The sequence below is a fragment of the Lutjanus erythropterus genome, chromosome 10 (genome assembly GCF_056507025.1).
Source record: "Lutjanus erythropterus isolate fLutEry1 chromosome 10, fLutEry1.hap2, whole genome shotgun sequence".
In the NCBI taxonomy this organism is placed as follows: domain Eukaryota; kingdom Metazoa; phylum Chordata; class Actinopteri; order Lutjaniformes; family Lutjanidae; genus Lutjanus; species Lutjanus erythropterus.
The window spans coordinates 15,005,395-15,031,179 of NC_139326.1; the positions used below are offsets into that span (position 1 = coordinate 15,005,395).

The 25,785-nt window shown below is 40.3% G+C and overlaps 1 protein-coding gene across 2 annotated transcripts in view; it reads left to right on the plus strand.

Annotated features, from left to right (window-relative positions):
- taok3a (TAO kinase 3a) overlaps positions 1–25,785 on the plus strand; it is an 83,883-nt gene that overhangs the window by 13,369 nt on the left and 44,729 nt on the right. For both annotated transcript variants that reach the window (XM_084728361.1, XM_084728362.1), the window contains exon 2: positions 18,933–19,062. The gene's annotated coding sequence lies outside the window, so the exon portion shown is untranslated. The remainder of the gene's footprint in view (positions 1–18,932; positions 19,063–25,785) is intronic.

Sequence of the window (25,785 nt, forward strand, 5' to 3'; positions counted from 1 at the left end):
TGTGTGTGTGTGTGTGTGTGTGTGTGTGTGTGTATGCTAGCTCAGTCACTTGTATAAAACCACAGTACTATAATGTTGGTTTTACCTAATAAGTCATTTGTGTGGGTAAAATCTATCCTCCACAGGCCAGATATTTTTTACTCCCTCTGTCTTTGTGTGTGTGTGTGTGTGTGTGTGTGTGTGTGTGTGTGTGTGTGTGTGTGTGTCCGCGTGCGTAAAAGAGGCTTGGATGAATCAGTACAGATCTAAAAGAGGAAGAGGAAGGCTAAGTTCTGAGCCTGAATTAATTCCCAAACTAATTGCGGGCAGACTTTACAGGGGATAAAAAGCTGAAATCCTAAGTCCTAAAACCCATGGGCCCTCTCCCACTCTGTAAACCCCAGTGATGATGTACATAATTTATACTGTCAGTGTATATTTGAAAAAGAAGAAGAGGAAGAAGCAAAACACAAGGGAAATGACTCAGTGGCCTAGATGCATGTTTCCTTTTTGGGGTTTCCTCTGCTTGATTTCCTCCCCCTCGTCTTTCTCTTTCATTTTGGCTGATCTCTCTTTTTTAAAGGCAGATGAGGGATGAAAGGTTGTAGGTTAGCATGCTTACACTTCTGCTGTGTAGCGTCCGCTGAGTTCTAGATGAGTTAGATTAGTTAAATTTCCCACTTCTCAAGTGGTATGAAGATGAAGTCATTTCTGTGCTGATTTTGACACACCAACTCTTCTATCTCATCAATCAAATGTGAACAGTGAGGGAACTTTGTCATGTCAGCGTTCTGTGAACAAGGCGAAGTTTCTGATGTTTCTCTGGAATCACTTGCAGACTTTGACACACAAACGCGTACGCCCATAGCCCGTTTTTTTGTCTTCTTCCCTTTGTGGTCAACTAAAAGCCACGGGCTCCTTTGGAAAATGGCTCCCTGTGATACACTAGTGGTTGTAGGACATTTTTATTCAGTCTATTATGAAGCTGACAGCTCTGGGAGTCCTAGCCATAAATGTATAACCGTGAATCACAACATCCCCCGCCATCCCACGAGGCCTCGGCGAATGACTGCATGACATCATCGTTTTCCCTCCAAGAACATGGCCTTCAAGAAAGTCAGAGAGGGCGTCTCATCCACCCAGCAAAGGCGTCTTACATGGAATCCATTCAGTGAGCTGGGAGATTTAGAGCAGACTCCTGTTCATTGCTTTGGCTTTGTCTGGAGGGCAGTCAGTGTTGCTCTGAATTTGGCAAACCTTGGTTGGCAGATTAAGGAAAGAAGGTCGTTGAAAAGATTTAGATACTTCCTCAGGCGAGGGGGTCTAAATCTTTGTTCTCTGTCTGTTGCACCAGATCAGGGAAGAAGAGGAAGAGAAGAAGCCATGACAGAATGAGTGGATGGACATATGGACAGTCATAGGCAGTCCCTCACGAATTTTGTTGTAGCTGACAGTGTCTTCTTTCATGCCATCTTATCTAAAAAATGACGATGCCTGTTGTGTTGTTTTTAGGCAGTTTTTGCTAGGAATTCTCTGGAGCAATTTAAATTGTTATTTTTGTATAATTCATTAAAAATCAAGGAAAATAACACTGCTCTCTGTTCTGAGTGTTGTAAGTAACCTTACCAAAAAGGCACAGAATTACAAAAATTTAACAAAACATACTTTTTATTTGTAAATGAAGAAGTGCACGACAAATAAGTTACATCTTTTTGAGCTCAAACTCAATCAAAACAGCAAAAAACAAAATTCTAGAATATAAAAGTGCAAACCTTGTGTTCTTTTCAGTCCCTGTGGCTAAAACCCCCAAGACACTGAGGTTCATTGAGACATACGTGCATGATTTTTTACGGGGGGGGAGCGAAAATGAGGGGTCAAATTTACAGAAAAGTTGTGACTGGACAAAACTTGTAAGACTGTGCAGAATTCACAGTGGTTGGTTGAATTTTAGTTAGTTGTTTGGCTCACAACATCACAGCTTCCTGGAGGGACTGACTAGGTTGATTCTGCTATTTGTGGCACTGGGACGCTACCTCTCACACTCCAGCTAATGGCAGCTCAACATGTCTGTTAATTTGAGTCTCTTAAATATTTCATTATGAAAAAAACTGGCGGCTGCATGTCCTCCTCACTGCAATAATTTCTCTTTTGCACAGCTTTCAGTGGAGAACATGCAATAGGCCTTTATTAATCTTTCTGTCTTTCTGCTGCTCTTGATTGGAAAATCCTGTTGGGCTTTAGAGTTGCTCTCGACTCTCTGCTCAGCTCTCCCTATGTACACACACACACACACACACACACACACACACACACACACACACACACACACACACACACACTCTTGGAGCTGAAACTAGATCAGCTGGTGTGTACTTCCATGAGTAGAAGTCCCTCTGTCTATGTGTGTCCATGCACACACTACTGATTAAATGACTATAGCACTTCATGTAATGATTACATGCGCTCTCCATGTGTGTGTGACTGTGTACATGTGCAAGGCCTGTGTGTATTTGTGCATTTTCTCTCATACATTCAAACTCTCCAAGTCTCTGGTACTCTCATGCATTTTGCATGGCCTTGTGGGAAAGCAGAATGGGGCTACAGCAGCAGGATGACTCACTAGCCGGTGTAGGCATTTGACCACAGGCACTTGTTACTGTGGTGTCAGGGACACAGCCAGGACTCTCTCAGCACGAGTCTCCTCTAAGACACACATGCAAAGAGCTCTCGAGTCTTTGAAGAGCCAGAATAGTTGATGTGAGGGCTAAAACCTCAGCCGTGACACAGTGGGAGCAAATCATAGTTAACTTAGCCCCAGACTGATCGCTCTCACTGCTGTGCTGTCTGCCACTATTTATGAGCTCATGTATGTGTATATGCAGCTGAATATTTGTTTATACTTGCACAAAACATGGGTCTTTACTCACTGTGTGCATATATCTTTGTGCACTTGTAAATTGTGGGCTTTTCTTGTTGTTGTTGTTTTTTTTTAAACCATTTTCTTTGAGTGCATGTGTGATTCCACAGCTATAATGTGTTTGGGTGTGCAACTGAAGAGTATTTTTGCAGCCACAATGAAAATCAATACAGCTGGGAATTGATAGTGTCATAAACAGGCCCAGGGTTATTGCCTAGTCGATATGGTCCATCTCGACACCAGAGTCCCAGCTGAGCCTGGCTAGATGTGGCCAGTGGCAGCGAGTGTTACACACATTGATGAAAACACCAGCACTTATCGAATGGCCTGTCTTTGGCATTCACACCAGTTTAGCACCAGCAGCAGGCCCTATGTGTTACCAAGGGTCAATAGAAACTTGTCACCCCAAGGTTGAGACCTCAGTTACCAAACCTAATTGACATTTACCCTTAGTTGTTGTCTGTCCTCTTCTCCTCTCTTTTTTGTGAATCAGCAACAGGGATAACATTTTATTTTGCCTGTAATGGAAGCTGCTTATTCCAATCCATCTTTTAAGGATAAATGAGGATATTCAGAAGCTTTGGCTTATAAATCATAAAATTTTGTGGCCAAAATACACTTTTGGTGGCCCAAATGTAAATTTCTGTAAATACAATACAGAAAAAAGCACTTGAACACAATTTAACACACTTTTCCTTAATGGTGCTTTAATGTGTCATATTCTAGCTGTTTGAGTAGGTTGAGTAAACTCATACTTAAATAGCCCCGACATATCAGTAGCTAGAAAACAGTGAACAATACACATTGCTAAAAGGCACCAATCTGGATGTTTGTGAAAACTCTAATGTGTTGGCAAAGGCTTGCAGTATGGGCTACTGGGGGTCACCAACATTAAATATTTTGTGGCCACAGAGTAACTTGGTTACTGTTGAACCCTGCCTTTGTATAAGTTTTTCACCCCAACAACTTTAGATAAATCCCAAAGTGTTAAGTTTTTTTATCTGACCAATCTCCTCATGCATATTTCTCTAAACCCTACCTCTACATACAGTGAAACCAGCTAGATGTAAACATGGCGAAGCACAGGTTGTGTCCTCCGGTTGTGAGGAGAAACACTAATGGCCCCTAGCTAATCACAAATTTGAAAGTTGGAGGAGTGACAACGGCCACAAAAAACTTTTTTTCAAGAGCCCCATTCACTTTCTACTGAAATGTCAATATTTGAACCAGAAACTGTTTTAAAGGAATATTTTTTAAATTCAAGATTTAGGCCTTGGAGTTAGGCTTTGTGAAATGGAAACTTTGTGTCAGCATTTTTTTGCAAACGTTGCTTGAAGTGTTAGGCCTAGTAGACAGAAAGTAGATAATTGCCGCCTTTTTATTTCCTCAGGCCACCAGAATGCTCTATATGTATCAGGTTTTTCAGGTTATTTATAAATATATATGTGTCAGTCCTGGTGAAAAATCCCCCTCGAACTGGTAGATAGTCTACCGCTTTAGATTAAATCAAGGGCCTGTTTTGTCACGTTTTCTGAAAATGTAACAGTTAGAGATTTAATCCTTGTAAACACCTTTTATTTAGATCAGATTTCCCTCAAATCATACTCCAGCTGAGATAATTTGCTTTGTTCATGTCACTGTGCTATTTTTTATTATGCTGTTACGGGGAAAATGTCCCAGTGGGAAAAGAGTCTGAAAAGTTGAATAATTAGGCTATGTGTTGTTTTATTTTTAGATTGTTTTGTTTTTTTTTTCTTTTCCCTGTAGTATTCTTATCATATTAAAACCATTGCCTGAAGTTGAAATCTTGTTGCAATGCTAGATTTTTCTTTCCAGCTATACACATTATGCATGCCTTTAGTTGGTGAGCACTCCTAACTGGACAAAAACAAATATCCTCACGCCTGTTGAAAAGGTTAGGATTTAAACTTTTTTTTTTTTTTTTTTTGACATTCTGCGGTCTGAAGTAGAAACAGACCGTGATGTGAAAGTTCAAATAACCACTTAAACATGTTAATAAACACCAGCCTTCTGTTTCGCATTAAAAATTATATGGTTGTGTCTAAACAGCTGAAACAATGTGTTGGTGCGAATGCTTAATACATTTTACCCTCCTCCACTTTAAAATCTGGATCAACTAATTTTCCAAGTATAATAATTGTAGAGGAGTGTGTTGCAAAGACATTGATACCACTGGCACTGTCAGTGTGTAGTAATACATGGTAAATCATTTGTCACGATGCTTGGAGTACTGCGACTGTGTTCATTCTTCTATTGAAAGTGAGTGTCATAAAGCTGAGCTGATGTACAGGGATTTTGACAGATTCTCTGTTGAACCTAGTGACCCCAGGTCAACATTATGGATTAAATTTGGCGTGTGTGTGTGTGGGCCAAGGCTTTAAAGATTACACTCCGTTAACCCTCTGACTGACTGGTCTCTAGTCATCCAATCCTGTCATTAACCCCTGATTCAGGCTCATTAGGCAGCAAGACCACCACCTGAGCAGCCCACAGTAAATCTGACGGAGGTACAGAAGGTTTCAAAGATGATGGGGATGGGCTTGTCTGTGAATGTGTTTCCACTCAGATTTTTTATCTTCCACTTCTTGATGATAACAAGGATTTAATCTGTAAAATCTTATATTAAGGATAAGGATCAAGAAGCCATGAATGTGTTTTTCAGCTGGAACATGGAAGCATCCTGCCTGGTTACACAAGCCAAACAAAGTTATAGTGACAGCGCTGTGCAATAGTATTTCCCCTCCTTAAATTAAATTTAGGTAAAGCAGCTTTGTTTATATCACATTTCAAACCGAGGCAATTCAAGTGCTTTATATCTGGCAAGGAAATGCATTAGAATGACATTTAAAAACGAATAATTTAGAGGCACTTCTTCCAAGGGCTTAAGTGTCTACACTTGAATTCATATTGATCAAATAGGAGAAATGTACGTTGCACATAGCAGGGATTTTACACAGGCTGCAAGGATGGGAATGAAATTCTTGTTTGCTTCAGGTTTAAAACTGTCCATCCATACAGAGGCAAAGCTCATACCTTAGTAAACACCTTCCACTTTGGCCTGAATTCTTTGAATTCTTGTCATGATGGCAGTACTGGTCGAACAAAACACACTGAAGATTATCTTTTATGGACCAGCTTAGTTTGGACACTTTACGACAAAGGACATCGCCTGAATTTAGTTCCCCACAGGCGCTGCTGCTTCATTACCTGTCCCTCTCGTTGTTATGCTAGGCAGATATTAAATGAGAAGAGCTGAAAGTACTTAGTTACAAGAAACATTTTGACATATCATAGCAGGAAAAGACAGGTGTAACTAATAAGGTTAATTATTGCTCTCTTTCATTAAATGTTCCAGTCAGACATGCCAGTGAACCAGCATTCACAATACCAGTGACCTGGAGTTGGCACACCTAAATACACCACAGTCATAATTATTATTATTTTTATTGTTGTTGTTAATTACATCTGTGCTTGTCCTGCTATGAGAAGTATCTGCTGTGGAAAAGCCGCTGGAGGTGAAAGGAATGCTGGTGATCAACGCTTTGATAAGTGACTTAAAATAAATCAACAGTAAAGTCTCCGTACAGACACAGTGTCCTGGTTATTCAGGGTCACACAGTGGTTGTAATGTGTCATGGGATGCTTCTTAAAGGTTGACTGGAACATAAGGTATAAGAAAAGAGAAATATGTTCCAGAGAAAATGGATGACTGAACAATGTTATAGGCTAATTTGAGCTTTTTTTTCCATGTGAAATACTGGATAATGTCTGAAACATTCTGAGAACAAAAGTCAGCTTTTTTATCCGTTAAATTGAACGTTCATAGTTTGCAGGGTCACAAGTGAAACCCCTGGGATAAAACCTTGTTGTCAACAGTTTTCATTGCAAAAATGGCCCAACTACTCTGCATGTCCTCACCTGTATTCTTCCCTGTACTGTGTAAATGAAAATTGATTAGTCTCAACCTGTTCTTGACGTTATTATGTCATGTACTCCCCTCTCCTCTTCTTTTTCATCCTCTCCTCATGACCTCTTTGTCTCTTTATCTCATATAAATCCAAAGATACTTTATTAGCACATAAACACACACCGTCATACTGTTCTACAAACTCTACCTATACACTCTATACACTGAAAAGCGTCCTCTCATGTACTCATGTACTCTTACTGACCCACAGCCTGAAGCCAAGCGAATGTAAGAGAGATTTTTATCCAAGTTGGAGAGAGCAGATCTTGATTACAGTTCGCTTAAACAGTTTCTCAGTTGTTCATTTTCATGTGCATCTGATGGAACAGATACGCTCCTATTTTAATTGATCCAGCTGTCTATTTTTCTTTGTTTAATGTACGTAACCACAGTGATTGTGTATTGGGCTGTGAGCTGCTCCAAAATGCGTGTGACCTACACTCAATACTATGCCTGAATGCATCCTGTGCAGACACAGACGGAGGGCTGAAGCTGCTGCTCTACTAACGCACTGCTCACGCTATGCCTCCTGTGTAGACCTGGTGTTGTTGTGAGCCCTGAAGTGATTCAAGTGTTATTTTGTGTTTTTATTATTTTTTTATTTATGTGTTTCAAATTCTCTTGGGCACAATGAGCAAGGCGGCGCTCCTAAGGTGCTCATGCACGGTCTGTGCAAATCACTTCAGATTAATTGAATGGTTTTTCGGACATCATTTGCATTAAATCCACCACACGTGCATGTTGGTGTTTGTTCAGTGAGTCAGCTTAGAGGAGGTGGCGCTGGTGGAGTCGTGCTTTTAAAATAATGAACTGGTACTGTGCGGGGCCTACAAGGGTTTTCAAAAATAGAGTTAGACCAAAATGATTGCCTGGGAGAAAAGAAATTACATAAACATTAAACTCCCACATTTGGACATGTGTTGTACTGCAGGCATGTCACGAAAGACACATGGTGTACCGGGAAGCTGTTATGATGGAGAAATAAGTGTTAGCAAAGTAGAGTGATGAAGATATTACCAAACTCTTTTGAGGTTTGGATATGAATCAGAAGGGTTTTAATTTTTTTTTACAGCGGTACTTTAACTTTTAATACCACTGTCTAAATGATATTTTTTGATATATTTCTGTTTTAATACAGAAAAAAACAGCTTTATTTGGATCTTAAAGGGATAGTTTTGATTATTGATGTGGGATTTTAAGAGGCACTTATCAATAATGAGTGTATTAGCTACAGTTGATGGTAGTCAGCACGACCTCAGTCCACTTAGAAAAAGTCCACCTAAAAAACCAATATCTGTTTAAGTGTACTCAATATTTAAAGTATTTTCACTGCTTTACTTTGCCGTTGTTGGTCTACCACTGCCTCGATCTGTTAGTGTGTTGGTGTTATTGTGTGACTTTAGTTAGTCCGAACTATCCTTTTAAAACACAGAAGTCACACAATAACACACGGTGGAAAAGGTTCTGTGACAGCAGAGTTAAGTGTTGAAAATACTTCAGATATAGTGTACACTTGAACTGATGTTTATTTCTTTAGATGGACCGTTTGTAAGTGGTTAAAATACCTTTTGTTGCTCCGATTATCGATAAGTACCTCATACGTCCCACTCCAGATAATCCAAACTATCCTTTTAAAGATATGATTTTTCATATTTTAAAAAATTGGTAAGAAACAAGTAGTTAGGATAGTTGGCATTTAATTTCATAATAAATTATTCAATTAATTAGCTCTACTTATTTTTTTTAATTACTTTAATACTCTGCATGGTTTCAGCACACATAAACATACACACCCTGTCTTCTTTGTCTAGCACCGAATTTATTTGGGAACTAAGGGACATAAAAAGTCAGTTTTCATTCATCTAAAAGTGGTATAGTGGTGTGTGTTTGTTCAAGATCAAGGTTCAGTCAGTGTACTCCCTTCTTTATTGCCCTTTGTTCAGGCGGTTAATCAGGTGCATCCCGGCCTTTTTTTCCCCTGTTTTCAGAGTTTCCTTCTCCTATCCACCGATCCTATGATGGATGGTCAGTTTGCTCTACCACCTGAGCTACTGTCTCCCAAGGCCCTTATAAACAGTTGAAGAGGTGTTGATAGTGGATTACAGGGTACGTCGAGTAAAAGGAAGTGTAGTCCTCTCGCTTTGAAAGTGAAGAAGCATCTTATTACCTGTGTTGCTTAAATTGCAGCTTCTATAGCAAAAGGTGCTGCTCTTCAGCTCTCTATCCTCCTCTCTGTGTATGTGTGTGTAACCTGTTGATCCTGTATAATACTCAATCCCCTCTAGTGGTACCCATGAGCAGCCCCCTGCTCCTCCTTCCCACTTTCTCTGATGTGCAAAATTGTCTGTGAGGGACTGTTGAATAATTTAACAGCCCTGTGACGGCGCTCTGTGACACTGCACTTAGTGTGTTTGCTTGTTTCATTCAGTGTGTGTGTGTGTGTGTTTGTATTTATTTAAGGGGGAGGGGTTTGGAAGAAGACAGTGCAGAGATTGATTTTGCTTGTGTGTATGTGTGTGAAAGACTGTGTGGGTTTTGGAAAAAGCAAGACAGTAGACCACACACACTATTGACCAGGTTGAAAAAAAAAAAAAAGCTCAGCTGAACAGGCGCGAGCACTGATACTTGCCAGAGAGGATGAATGGCTTTAATAGAGAAAACTCCAGGCTTCACTCCGGAGGGACGAACACACACAGTGACCCCTCTGGATTCATGGGATTGCTCTAAAAAAGCTTTCACACTGAATGAGGGGCGGTCTTTGTGTGCCAGAGTGTGTGTGACCAAAGCTGTGCGTATGTGTCTGAGCTTGTCTAACATATGCCTTATGTTAGATTATCTCTGAGATTTTGATTTTGATGGAATCATCTTTATCTCTTCCATCTGAAAGAAAGACTTTTTATTTTGAATGAGGCAACATTATTATGCCCTGTATGAAACCCACAGAACTGTACCATTGCAAACGACCGAAAGAAACTGGTCAGCAGTATGTCAGGCATTCATTTATTAGCTTTTTTCATTGTGAGGAAGTTGCAAAGCATAATTCACCATAGGGCTGATTGATTATTTTAGAAATTTAGAAGTGGCCTATTCTACTGATTATTCAATTTATTATTCAAGTAATCAGATAAGAAATACCTTTGCTATATTAAGGAGCAATATTAAATATACAAAAGAGAAAATGATAAATAAGTCTCATAAAATTGTTGATTTTTCTAAGACAGAAACTAATTAGTTGTCCATTTTAAAATACTGTGCAGTCTGTGTCTAAAGAAAGGCAGTAGATATTGCCAAAATTACAATAAATATCACAATCTTATGATCTATTTCTGTGATGACAGCATGCCCAGTTTCCCAGTTCCCAGTTCAGTTGCCACTGATCATGGCAAAAGTCACAGCCTACGGGATTTCGATGGAGGCAACACGACAGCTTTTAAATGAGTTGCTCTTCATGTTTTTTTAAGACTCTGTTCAACACAATGCTTCACATTAAAACACAGCGTGCATCTGTCCTGTCTTTTCACCGCACCTCTGCAATCGAGATTAATTATTACTTTAAAGCAGGAGTGGCAGTGTAACTATTTCACACTGTGATGGTTGAATTTAGTCAGCGGTGCCAAATGGATCTCGGACAAACTCTGTTCGGTTACAACACTCCTGCGTTGTATGTGTGGATTAAACAAGCGTTGATGTAAAAATTTGCATCAGTGATTTTTAGTTATCGAGTTCCTCTAGGAATCGTTTCAGCCCTAATCTACTACTTAGATGATGGACATTCTTTTAGATAAATAAGGACTGCAGCTGACAGTTGTTTTAATTATTGATTAACCTTGCAGTTATTTTCTCAATTGATTAATTGTTTGGATTATAAAATGCTCAAAGTGAAGTCTTAAAATGTCTTGTTTCATCTGACCAGTAGTCCTAAACACAAAGACATGAAGTTCACTATCCTCATTTACCAGGGGTGTAAATGACAAGTTTCATCATGATGCAATATTATATTGATTCTTTGGACGATCATACAGATATTTGCTGATATCACAAAGTCTGCCACAATGATTTTGATTCAGTTCAGGGGTCTACGATCAGTATCAGACGGTATCATATGTCCATTTAACTGCATTAGTTACATCAACCTAATGACTGAATACTTATAGTTGATTGTGACAAAGACATGCCCTAGGAATTTCAAAAGGTGTGTCATAAAGGCGACGATATAGATCGATATTATCACTGTGCATGGATCACTGATTTTGCGTGAACATTAAATCAATATATTGATCCAGATCAATGTACTGCCTACTATTTACAGAGAATAATCACATTTGAGAAGCACAAACCTGTGCATTTTTGCCACTTTTACCACTCTTTGATGTAATGATGAATAGATTATTTTAATACTTTATGAGAATTTACTCATAATTAAGTAATTCATTAATTGATGGATCATTTCATTTCAACTCTAAAACAACTAATGATAGGAAAATCAAATTACATAAACAGGACATTCATTTGCACAGTTGGCTCCTCAAAGTTTATGATAAACTTACAAAAATGAGCCAATAAGATGCAACCGTGAAACTATAATCACTAAGAAAGAAAGAAGAAGAAATGTAAAATAGAAAATAATAGAAAATAGCCTGGATAATTTTACCTGGACAGACATGATCACTACAAGAGGTTTCCACTGTATGTGTATGCATGAGTGACTAAACCATAGACATAACAGTGTTTGAAGTTTAGTGACAGTGCCGGTCCAAAGCCTCATAAATGAGAGAGATTATCTTTTCCCCTGCAGCCCCTGGCTACATCCAAACACCTCTCACATGCCCTAGGCTAAGTTAATATTGCATAGCTGCCACTTTACACAAGAATCCTATATATGGATATGTGTGTGTGAGGAAAAAACAGTGTGAAAATATTTCTCACATGTGAAGGCTTTTATGTGCGGTAGTTTTGCGTGTGCTATCCTGTAAGTCTGCATTATTGCAAGTGGCTTCAGTGTGGAGATTTAGACTGATATTGACCTAAAGCTTTAGAGCAAAAGAGGAGCTGCACTCCTCTGCTTAATCTACAAGTATGAATGATGGGGCTTGGCACCATTTAGAGCTGATCTGCTATTATTGACGTGTATATAGAGGGGAGGATTGTTGCACTATGTACTCAAGTGTGGCTTATAGTCACATTTAACTGCTTAAAATTTTCAAAATGTGTTTTAAGGACCAGAATAAAAGGTAGCTCCAGGAAGTTACTGCGGCCAGCCACGAAACAGTCCAACACATAAATCCCTGCAAAACGATGATAATGAACATGATACGTGATAATTAGTGAGCTGTAGAGGCACTTTTTTTTCACTCTTACAGGCTCTTCATGGCATTAAAATGCATCTATGTAGTCTGATCAGGAGTGGACAGTTTTAAGTATGCGAGTTCACACCTGGCATTACAATGTGTCTCCAGATGCATCTCGAGTGACCACTCATGATTTGATCTCACGTTCCTGCTCTATATGCAAATAAAGAGTTGAATGTTCATTAATTCACACTAAAACATACACTAAACACACTACACACTAAATCCCTACATGCTTTACTTGTGGCGTCAGCAGCCCGGCAGGAGAGACCTGTGGTGCACTGGGATTTTATATTTTATACCTAAACTTTGTGATTAGTGAAACATCAGATTTACACACAGTCAGAGACAGGTAAAGTGTGTGTCCTGCACAGAGGAAAAGGAAATACATTAATTTCAGAATCAAAGAAGGTGAAAGTGTTTGTCCCAGCGCACCACAGAGCCTCTCTCCTGTCCACTCTTCATCCCAACCTTTTTGTCCAGGAAAGAAACAACTCAATGTATTGCATTTATTTCTGAATTTACAAGAAGGCATGAATGATCAAGAATTTGCCGTAGCTGTTTCACTTCGATGCTCTATGTGCAAATGAACAGAGGATGTTAACAAACATCCTCTGCTTATCCCGGCAGGTTTCACAAACACATCATTTGCATTACAATGAACCAGGTGATGTACTTACAGGAGGTCAGTTGAGTGTGTGGCCCAGGACACATGGCGTACACACTGCTGATAGAATGTGGTCACATGCTGCCCAGATCACCTCTGAATGTGGTCAGAGTGATCTGACCTCAAAATCCATCCTCAGTGCATCTTGGGTGCATTCACGTCCATGCTTACAATGGTCCACTTGTGATCTGATCGCCCTGGATGCATCTTGGAGCCAGGCTAGATGTTCCCACTTACGTCCAGTGTTTAATCTAAGCTAAGATAATCATGTATCCGGTCAATACAAGCTTTCTCTCTGTTTTATATGTTAAAGGGGAGAAAAACTGCAGAGAATGGTTTCAAAGAAGAATAGCAGATGAGCTGCGAGCTACTGTGTGACGATAATGTGTACATTATATGAAGCTTCAGCCGTCTGAAGAAAACATCTTTGTTTAACTTTCCAACCGGGTGAAGAGTATGAATGAACTGAGCTGCTGCTCTGAGTCAATCGGGTCTCTAAAATGACTCCTCTGCTTCTTCAAACTTGGTGCCAACTGCTGCAGCAGTGCTGAAATACGTCCTCGTGCAGCTATAGTACAGTTTCAGGTCCTGAACTAAGTATTGAAACACACCAAGTTCTCCTTTATATTAGGTGTATCCAGGTAATTATATTTGTCTTCTTTTTATTGATTACGTAGCCCCAGGTCATGTTCACTTGATTATCATTAGGCCTACATCTTTTTTTGCTGTGGTGTGACTTTTCTTTTTTTCTTCAGAAGCTTAATCAATTAGCAAATTTGTGCTGTTTATTTGTGTCGCTCTTGTTGTGTATTTAGTGCATATTTGGTCAGTCATACTTTTGCTGATGCCCCGTTTGCTGACTTGTTCCAGGATTTTTCATAAAGGGTAAGCTCACTGCTCAAAAGTCACTGGTTTGTTTTTTCTGTCTCCCATTGTTGAAGGCTCACAAGCTCATCTCAGGTGAGCACTTCATCCCCGGTGTGCTCATGCAAGAAGGAAGTATAGAGGTTCATAAAAGGTCATTGATGCCAAGTCCAACTTTTAAAACATCCACGACACAAAGTGGAATCGCCACTGTGAGGTTTTGGGCTGTTTTTGCTTTAAGGCAACAAGAGGAAATCTCTTCAAATAAACTACAGATTTAGAGTTGGCCCAGGGTTTTAGGTTTAGAGGATAGGCCACTTATTTGTCTCGTATTTGTCCCTCAATCCACCAACACCCACATTTATGTTGGCATTAGCCTTAAAACTAGTCTGAGAAGGTAACAGTCTTTGGTGTGTGTGTATGTGTGTGTTTGTATGCATGCATGTCTCAATAGTGTCACTAAGCTCCTGGGATGAGAGCTGCCCTGAAGTCTCCAAATCCTGCTTTACAGAGTATGTATGCGTGTGTGTGTATGTGTGTGTGTGTGTATGTGTGTGTGTGTGTGTGTGTGTGTGAGTATTCTTCACTCTGTGAAAATGAGTCACTGCTATAAAAATCCACACCATGCCGCCCTGGCAGGATAATCAGGACATAATGTTTAGTTTCTTTCTATCTCAGTGGATTAGTTTATTTTCATCCGGGGAGAATTTCGCGTATTGTGGAAATCGTCTCATATTTGGTTGTCTCAGCTTTATTTAAAGCAGTATTTCACTAAAGGGACGTGTGATTTAAAGCACACCTACCCCCAGCATGACTCATCAAAAGCCCACCTCAGTCATCATCAGGCGCTCTGGGAATCCTTGACTGTTGGATTTATGAACATTGAATCTCATTATCATTGATTAAATTCAGGCAAGTGAGGGCTCAAAGTTATAATTAAGACAAATAAATTATGATAACCTCTTGTATATTTGTTTTTAGAGTTTTAAGTGTGCAGATTCATGAACAATATTCATACCTAAGAGAACTGCTTGTTTATTGACTCAACAGTAATTTGAATTCCCCAGGTAGTCATCCAGGAAGTGATGGCATCATGGATACCTGTTGGCCAACATTTCATGAGCTCTTGGAAATCTCCATGTGAAAAACTAAAAGAGAAAGAGGCCTGAACTTGGCTGGAGTCCTTGTTTGATACCCGATATCACATCCAGCTTGATGAATTGTTTGGCCAGTCCCTCTGAAAGCTGTTCCATTGGATTGTTTTGCCCAAGAACAGAAATGCAATACAACGTTGTCGAAACAGTTTGCTCGGCCAAGTCCTGCCTCGGAAATTGACGGCTTGTGACTCAGGATTTATGATTCATATCACAGCGTGTGTCATGTAACAGGAGGAATGGAAAGTGGGAGTTGGATATCAAGATTTGTATCATTAGCCGATGCACCAGCAAACTTTGTCAGAAAGCCTGTGGTACCACTGCACCGGGGATGATGTGATGTTTATCCTACTATAGTTAGAGCCGACATTGCCTGACCTTAACCCCACACAAGCTTTAGAAGAAGTAAGAATTGGCTAAAATGATCTGGCTAAACAAAAGTGGCCTCGCTCTGAAGGTCTGGAACTCACAGGGTGGCAAAACAACACACATAAATACTTTATTTTTCTGTAACTTTGTATGTTTTCTGTTTTTCCCACTTCTGCTAATGGTTGTAGTTTGTAAAGCGTGTGGTGAGCATTGTCCAATTAATTTAGTCCGACCAAGCTGTCTGTGAAAAGCAGCTTAATATTAACCTAAAAAAGAAGCAAAGCCTGCAAATCAGGAAGTGGATCATTGCCGACTTCAGCTCCATTTGCTCTCTTTCGGATTCTCTCTTTCTGTTTTTCTGTGTAGTCACTCTCCTCTTAGTTATCGCTCGTCTCTTTTCATGTTGTTACTGTTTAATGACACTATCACATCCTCCTTGCCTTTTCTCATATTTTCTCTCGCCTTTTCTGTGTTTTTAGCAGATGTTATCATGCCCTGCATCAGATGGCCCACTGACCTTTGCAACTTGGCCTTTTTCTTCACAATACATTTGCGCACACACGCACACACACAAACACACGCACACACACAAATTGAATTCATGGTCACTGGGACACCTAGCTGCCATTGCAGTGGCAGTATATATAGTATTGGTTTTAACCACAAGACCGCCAGACAACCAAGTTGACCTTCTTTTAAATGTAATTGATGCTGCCTTTCTTTCTGCTGTTGCTGTTGTCCCACTCGCAGCAAATGTGTATACATGTGGTATTTATAAAATTTTTAGATTTTAATCAATCAGTTAATTGATTGATCATCATCATTAATCTGTCTGCATAATTCCCTGTGACTTCTCCAATGTGAGGATTTTCTGGTTTTCTCTGTATGATGTTCTAAACTGGACATCTTTGGATAGATTAATTGAGTGTGAAACTGAAATTAGCAAATGTTGAGATTAAATCTTGAAAGGAGAAATATGTAATATGTTTACCGCATTGAATCAGGTGTGAAAAGAGGTGAAAAACTGGCTTCTCCAACAACAACCAGCTACAATCAGTATGTTCATCTCTGAAATTTCCATCCTACTGTGGAAAGTTTTTGTTTTGGTCTGTGTCATTCCACAGTTTCACCTTCACTCACTTCACACGAAGCGAACATAAATACTGAATGAGTCAGTGGCTGTTTATGAGTCTTAAGAAATCATTAATAATCTTAAAGAAGGAGTCCATGTTTGTAACAGTTAAACTGAGCGATATGCTAACGGAGTCTGGCAGGCAGTCACTGAACTCTTTTTTTGAGGGATGTGAGTCTACACGTCACATTTAAAATAAGCCTTTTTAAGATGGACTTACCAGACACAAGTTCTAACCCTTACACTTTTTCTCACTCTTTCTCTCTTTCTATCTATATCTCTCTCTTGTTGGTTGGTCTCAAATGCCAAGCAGGGTGGAGTGAGCGAGGAGGAGGAGAAGTGCAGCCACAACTTCCCCAGAGGCTCATGCAAGCGTCAGTTTGTGTTATAAATCATTCAGGGACACTCAGAAGGGGCACAATACATTTTTATCCCTCTTCTCTCATCCCTCCATCCCCTCTCCTTCTTTTATTATTGAATGCAGCTCCTCTGAGCACCCAATCTGCCGCCCGGTACGATCAAAAGGAGAGAGGAGGAGGGCTGGGAGGGTGAAACCAATAAGACGAGAGGGCAGGGTGAGAAATTGATCAAATCGAAGTGGTAGAGGGGAGGAAGAAAGTAGCCGTTCCAGTTTGATTCCACCCAGGGATTAAAGTGTCTCAAAGCGAAGGTCACAGGGTCTTTTACAGGCTGAATAATGGATCATCTGTACTTCCTCATTGTCAGGCTGGTTGTGGACAACAGTTGGTTTAATTGTGTGCTGGTCTTGTAAATGACAATGTGTATAGTTCAGGGTCAGGTTGTGTTCACTGGCGGTGCTGTGGATGCCGCACCACCTGCTTGTCAAAACGAAACACAGTCCAGTAGCTGACGGCGCTCTGCTGTCAGAACAAGTCGCTCAGATTTGATGTGTTTGTGCGGGTATACTGCGTGTAATACTGTGTGTGTATATGTGGGAGAAAATATTGAATCTGTGCTTGTGCTTGTGGGTGTGTGTGTGTGTCTGCGTGTGAAAGCTCGTGTTTGTCTACAGCGCTGTGTGTAGTGTCCTTGAACTTGTTTATTTGAAAGAGGAAGAATGAGGATGTGTTCAGCTGCAAATAGGAGACGCTTCCCCTGTATAAAATGTCAAGACATTTAGTTTTTGACACTGTCTGCTCAGTGCTTTCTGGGATAAATATTGGGCTCCATGTGTCCCTGAATGTGGACAAGCAGGTGTAGAAAATCAATAACCATTGAGATGGTTCCTTCACCTTACTATCATACAGTTTATACTACTGCTGCAACTAGCAATTATTTTCATTATTGATTCATCTGTGGATCATTTTCACAATTAATTGATTAATTGTTTAGTCTTATGATTGTCAAAATTTTTAAAAAATGCTCATCACAATTCCCAAACCCATAGTGATGTCTTCAAATAACTTCTTTTGGTCAAAACCCAAAGACTTGTCATCATAAATGACAAAAAAGTGGCAAATCCTTACATTTAAGAAGGTGGAACAGCCACTCTAATATAAAAATGACTCTAATATAAAATGACTCTAATATAGAATCGATTATCAAAATAGTCATACATTTTAAGGCATCCTGATGGAGATAAATAACAGCCGTTATTTCATACAGGTGATACATTGGTAATACTTCCATGTATTTAAAGCATATTTCCTTTGAACTTTCTGTTGTGGCAGTAATATTGTCATCTTTCCTAAAGCCGATAAAAGAAGGGATCCTTTCCGTGGATCCTGGAGTTGTTGAGAGGATAATAACTGACAGTCATTAAAGAGATTTTCATTGGCTGTTGAGTCATTTCACCATCTGCTATTGTGAGGAAATTTGAAAGCTTTTCCCCTGTTTGTACTGGAGGAACATTACCTTCCTTTTGCTCCTCTCGTGTGTTATGAGCTGCAAAGCAGCAGCCCATTGTGCTGTAAAGCAATCCTGCAAATATCTTAGGAAGTCTGACTCTGTGGCACATAAAAATGTGTTACTGCAATGCAGATGCTTGTAGAGGCTGCTACTCTTGTCAGTCATGTGCTAATATAGCTGTTAAAATGCAAGTATTAGAGACAAAATGCTAAAAACAGAAAAGAAGACAAACTTATTAGCATCTAGGTTTGAAGTCCAGCCACTATGTGCATCGGATCATCATCAGCGTCAGAAAGACACATTATTTAAAATCAGTCATATAAGAATCATATTTAGGGCTGAAAAAATAATGATTTTCATTACAGATCAAGCTGGCAATTATTTTCTCAATTAATCTAATAATTGTTTGGTGTTTAACATAGTGAATAATGCTGATAAAATCTTCCAAGGTTCAAATTGCCTTTTTGTGTAAAGCCCACAGGAATTTACTATCAGAGAACACAAAAGAAACCAGGACATCCACGTATGAGAAGTGGGAACCAGAGAATTTTTGCCAATTTTGGAAAGAAAAGGCTTAAATGTACCTATTTAATCTTAATCCAACCATCTAACCCTTCTTTTGTTTCCTCCTTTCTCTTACCTCAGGTACAGTATCATTCCAGTCATGAGGAAAGTCAGCAAGACATCAAATCTGGACCTAATCTAAGGAGAGAGGAAGACGGAGAGAGACGGAGATAGAGGCTAGTCTGTCACCCCCTTTACACATTTCCTACAGGTAGGTTATAGCTCTGCTTCTGTTTTTGCCAATTTGTTTATTTTTTCTGCAATTTCCATGCAAAAAAGTTAAATAAGCAAAATGTCAGACACAACATACAAATGATTTATCTGTTAAGCAGACTGTTGCAAGCATCCAACATTCCTGCTACGCTTGTCTCATTGAGGTCACCCTGGAGTTCATTCTGTTTCACTCTTTCTTTGTACAGTAAAGGTATTTGTGTGTGTGTGTGCGCGCATATGTGTGTGTCAAAATCCCCTTCATGCTGCAGCTGGACGGGCAGCGCAGGCATCAGCCGACTGTACTATAAACTGGGTCTTGTTTGTCTTGTAATGAAAGGTTGCTGCTCTGCCGGCACTCCGATGTACATAACAGCCGGCAGAGCAGCGAACTCTGTGTCACACTGAATTAAAACTGAGTCTGAAAGCAGGCAAAGTTTCCCTGGCCTTTACCGTGGCTTTCTCAAGTTGTCTGTGTGTGTGTAGTGCATTCCTGTGTGTGGGGATTGCTGCAACATAACTATTTGAGGTTGCTTGTTGGTGACATGCAAAAAAAGAAATGGCTGGATACTTTAAACTGCAAGTCTTTTAGGTCAGACCAGATTCATGGTTGACAATGGTAAACTAAAACATGTTTGATCGTTCATGTTAGACTTTACATTTTGCAGCAATCTTATATTCTTGTAGCCAAGTAAACATTGCAGTCATTGTGTTTGTGTTTGTTGAATTACTGAAAATTAAATATTGTGGATGAATGTGGACAGCAGTAGTCCTGAGTTTGCAGATATTTGAAACCACTGTTTCAAAATACTGCTTGTATTTCCTTAACTTTGTTTTGGGATGTTTTTCTGTAATTTTTCCTACAAGGTTGTCCAGCTCAAGCATCATTAAGCTGTTGTGATTTGAAGGAAGTGTGAGGTTTGTCTGTGGTTTGTCTTTTGTGAATTGGGCAATAGTGGCAACCTTTTGTGAGGTTCTGATCATCATACATAGAGCCAAGACCAATCATTCGAGTCAGCGGGAAGTAAAGCGTGAATGTGTGTGAGTAAGCGTACGTTCTATGCCATGGGCAAAATCTTGCTTTTGAGTCACACCATGAATGGGGAAAGCGCTTGTGGGGATTGGGTGTGGTAGAGGGGGAACAATTTGGGTTATGGAACAACCCTCTGGGCAAGATGAGGGCTGATTTCAGATATCTGCACTTCCTCTCTCTTGCAAACTGGGGAACTTGAGGGCAGAGTAGCTGTGAAGGTTGGACTGGCTAGGGCTCTTGAAATCCATAATCAGGTTAAGAAGACAAGAGGGGTCACAGCAGCTTAAAGGCCCTGCACACCCCTGGTCCACCCATACGGGTGTTTTCACTTATTTACCTGATTAGATGTCTTTATGTCCCCATGACAGCTGTGTTGTCTGAAGAAATTTCCTCTAAAAGATATGGTGAGAAATGAATGAATGGACAAAGTCCCACTTGGACTCTGGAATGAACTGATTAGATTTTGGTGGTCAGAGATCAAGGTCACCATCACCTGGCAAAACACAGTTTTGGCCATAACTCAAGCATTTATATGCTAATTATGACTGGTGTTCACACAAGTATCTAGTAGGATAAAATTTATGAGGTGGTGACACTTTCTATCACAAAGTTCAAAGGTCAACTTCACTGTGAAGCTCTCTGTCAGCCCGCTGTACTCTCTAAGCAAAGACATCGTGTTTCTCACTGGAAATTATTCACTGGAATCAGGCATGTCAATATAGTGATGATTTCGATTTTATTAACAAAAAATGCACTTAATACCTTATCATTAAATTCCCCAAACTAAAGCCTGGACAGACATGTAAATGCAAACTGCAACTTGACTGGATGGTGGACGCATACAACCATGAGGCAGTAATTCTAGTTTTAAGGCAGTGAGATGTGTACAAAATGTGCTTGATTGACATCTTCCTCTCTGCTGATGATTAATTGACTATTTTTATGACCAATATCCCCACTCACAATTTGTGTAGGATGTGTGGAGAGTACATTTTGCTACAGCGGACGTAATGACAGCGAACATTTCAGATACGTCATACAATGACTGAAGTCCACGAAAGCACACGCTGGAGGATTGAGATTTGAATTAAGCCATTGTGGTATTAAGTGTGTGTGTGTGTGTGTGTGTGTGTGTGTGTGTGTGTGTGTGTGTGTGTGTGTGTGTGTGTGTGTGTGTGTGTGTGTGTGTGTGTATGTGTGCATGGATACATATACCGGTATGTAAATCTACATACCTGGCAGTGTGTTGATTTACAGGAAGTACAACCACTTTAGATTTGTTTCATTGCTAAGAAACAGCCCTATCACATTTTGCCCCTTTAATTGCCTAGTCATCACCATACAACCAGGCATTGTGCATTTAAAAGGCTTCTATATCATTCACAATGAGGTTGACCTATTTCATGTCATGCAGGGGTCCTGCACACACAGGCATGCACACGTCACACACACACGCATGCAGTGCTCTCCAGGGACCTTGCACTCTGCTGAGATGTGAGGTTCTATCTGCTTGCAGTCTTTAAGTTTTTATTAGACTGGATTACTGAAGTGCAGTGATTTACATTTTTTTCTGTGTGTGAGTATGATACAAGCTTCCTTGCTCACGCATATATGTGTCCCTTCACACACAAACACACACACACACATCTCTAAAGCCTTAAGCCTGCTCTCTTTAATGTCATGGTTGGAGTTAAGAGAACTGAATCATTACGTAATTCTTATTCTTTCTTTCTTATACACACACTCCCCTCACTCTATGTCTCAACGCACAATTTGGCAGATTTGCCAGTTCTTTTTTTTTCCCCCGTTTCTGATTAGAGCCGGTGATTTTAATCCCAGTAAGAATTCCCACAGTCTGCCTAATTCCTGTTCCTGCCTAAAGCCGGTAGGGGGGCCAGTAAGCCGCTAAACCCCCTGGCTATACTCGCACATACACACACACACACGCACATAAACTGACGCACACATATGGACACTTGTGTGCTCTCACTGGCGTAATGGCGTTGATATATTTCTGTGCACATGCGTATATACAAATATGCACAAGCACACTTGCACTCTCATATGAATACAGGCAGCCCCAGGAGACTGAGTGCTTGAATGATAAGAAAAATCACATTTTCACCCTTATCGAAGCTTTTCTTTTTAAAGAAATTTATAAAGAGACTGGCGTCACAAAGGGAAAAGAAAGTGAGCTTGTAATAGAATGAACGCATTAGTTGAACCCTTTCAAGTTTTTGCACAACTTGCAAGTCAAGCTGGACTTGAATTCAGTTCAAAATGTTGTGAACAGTTTCATTTTTGTTCTCTAAACCTAAATGTTTTTAGCCCACTGTCATGGTCTGTCTGAAGAACCATTTTTATGGTTTATTCTTGTATATAATCAGTGTGATGATGTCCCATTTAAATTTGTCTGTTGCAGCACATGGTGGAGTCATATCCACCAGCCTGATGGGCTTGGTCCTGCAACATGTTGGTACATCAATTAGTCATAACAGCACCAACAGGGGGCCTCAGGGTGGGAGAGTGTACAGTATTTGTTTGTTTGTGTCTTTATGCCTGTGTTTCTTGTGTATGCACATTGAACTTCAGCCCACATTAAACACATGTATGCCTGCATGTGCTTGTGTATGGACACAACCATTGCAGAAGTCCCAGAATAGGTTCTTTGGCTCTTGTGTGTATTATATTGCATTTAATGAACTGAGACTGAACTGTGCTGGCCAGTGTGAAATCTTGCATATCAGCCAATCACTGTTGAGTCACTCTTGATTTTTTTCCCCAACACTGCCAGAATAAAATGCAGGGATAAAACACCATGTTATATTTTGAATTTTCTTGGGCTAGAATTTGTGAAAACTTTTTCATATTAGCTATCAAGACCTTAGTGCAAAATCCTTTTTATTGTCCTCCAAAAAACATTGAATCCTACACTGTTCTCAAATGTGTGTGTGTGCGTACACTCTTAGAAATTGAAGACCCAAGGTTCTACCCAGAACCATTTTCTTTTTAAGAACCCTTTTTTGAAGAAAGAGTTTGTCAGGTGGTCTTGGTAAGACCATAGGCTCCATTAAATGTTTCTTGAAAGAAAGAGTTCTTCAAGGATTGTTGAAACTCCTGGATGGGTTCTTATAAGCACCCTTAGAAGATGGAAAGGTTCTGGATAGAATCCCTACAAAGGATTCTTGTTGAAATCATTACTCCCCAGAGGGGATCTCTGTAGAACCTCTCTCCGGGGGGTTCTTTGTGAAACCTTACACAACTCGTTCTAGGTATAACCCTTTATGTAGGGGTCTAGGTAGAACTATTTGAGGAGGGTTCCAGGAGCCAAAAATGCTTTGCCTTTGGGGAGAAGCTGAAGAACCCTTTATGATTCTTGTTAGCACTAGTTAGCATTTCTAAGAGAGTAGTCCAGGCCAGATTAGCATGAAGCGTATAATCTCTTTTGCATATAATTTGTTTTTATGATATGTAGTTTATTGTATAAAGCAAATGTTTTAGCACCATTACCCGCCCCCACTGTAACCCACACAACATGCTGTCTCATTTACTCACTCAGATGTCATTGTGCGCATGCAGGACACTTGTTATTCTTGCCTGTACACACTAATGCACACCTGCACATAAGTACAGTGTTGTGTAGTGGTGTGTAGCAGAGCACATGTAGTAAAGAATTCACTCACACTCACGCACACACACACACACGTACACCAAGCATTTAATCTGTCTAAGCCATTTGCCTAATCAGCTCTCTCTCAGCACAATACCATTCATAGATGCACACACTCACACACACACACACACACACACACACACACACACACAGACACACACACACACACACACACACACACACATACAGAGTGAACTGTCCAAACACTGGGCTTTGCCGGACTAGTAACAGCTTTACCAAACCCCCTGTGTTACAACCTGTTGTTGCCACGTTGCATCACTTCACACATCTTAGAGTAGAGGAGAGGAGGAGAGGAGGAGCAGGAGAAAGAGTGGAAAAGAGGGTGAGAGGGAGGTGTGCAGAGTCTCCAGAGTGATCACATGACTTCAGTGTTCATTTGTTCCATTTTTATCTGTCTTTTAGTCACCCGCCGACTCCTTCCATCATTGCGGTTTAGATCTTCTTTCAAAGCTCCTTCACATGGGGTAAAACTGCTCGCTGACTCTCAGTGGGTCTGTCTGTCTGTCTGCTGAACCTTCTTTCTCTCTCTGTCCAATCTGCTTACTCCCTTTTCCCCCAGTTTTTGTTTTTCTCTATTATTTTCCTGATTAATATTGATATAGTGGAAGCAGTGTAGTCTTAGCGTGTTTGTGTCTGTGCTGTATGTGCGTGTGTGTGTATGTGTGTGTGTGTTGGGGGGGAGAAGGGCAGGCTTTATTTCAGTAGCTATCTGGAGAGTTCAAGCAGGAGAGATGAGAGACAGACAGGGCTGATGCAACCAGGAGACACATACACTAACATTCACTAACACACACGGACACACACAAGTTCATATTGTAGGTAAACCAATTCAAAACACACACCTAAATACACAAAGATGTAGGCATAAACACACAGATCCAAATAGAGGCACTGCGTGGTTTTCATGTAAGGGCTACTTTGTTCAATGTGTGAATAATTGCGTTTGAGTTAAGTTAACCTGCACATTAATAAATCAACAGAGTACTAATGGCTAATTTACAGCTTTCAGTGCTAAACAAGCCCCTTGATCAGATATCTGAAGAGCCAGAATTGTGCAGAGCTTCTAATGAAAGCCTAACAAGCACAGAGCCTAATACTAACAGCAGTGTGACCAAGTATTTTTCATTGAACTGCTTATAAATGTTACATTCAGGAATCTGAAGCCTACAGGTTGTATGCATGCTATGCTGTACTCTACTGTTCATAATTCGTCACACCTCTATCACAGACTTGGAGGTCTCAGCTAAGGGTTTCATGCCTCTCAAAAATGCCTTAGTGACCCAGAGACAGCATGTAAGCCTGTATATGTCATCTTTCATATTATGTAAGCAGGTAAACTGAAACCATGCCTGTTGTTTATGTGTCAACAGTATGGTGGTTTCCAAGCGTGTTCTGGGACATCCTTCAAGAGAAATCAAAGCTTAATGCCATGAAACTGACTTTAGTCAAGCTATAGTACAACTGGCTGCCATTCCCAGTGCTGAGATGTTATGTTATAGCAGCTTTGTAGGTGGCAGCAGGTTGGCATGGTGCTTCAGGAGATATTTCCATTTACGCAGGAAGAAGAGGAGGCAGCACACCTTTGCTTTGCCAATACACTACAGTCACCTGCTGTCAGGATAGCTGAGATGGAAACAAACCTAATTATATAATCACAACTACGTACAATGTAATGTGTTTGCCCTGAAATGGGACCCTGGTATTTCCACAGCAGCGTATGGTACGCCAAATTTTATGGTTGGTGTGGGACAGAAATGCCAGCTTTACCTGTGCATTAGAGCGTGTTGCAAAGTGTTACTGTGGCCTGAAGTCTGGAGTCTGAGTCAGGAGGAGGAACAGTTGAACTTTCATTGTTCAAGAATCTCAATGAGATAGTGTGGCCTTAGACTCACATACCAAAAGTAATCCCCACCAAGACTTTGAAGCTGCCATCTTTATACATCTGGTGCCATGGAACAGAGGGCACAGGACTTTGCCTTTAAGACTGATATTTTTGG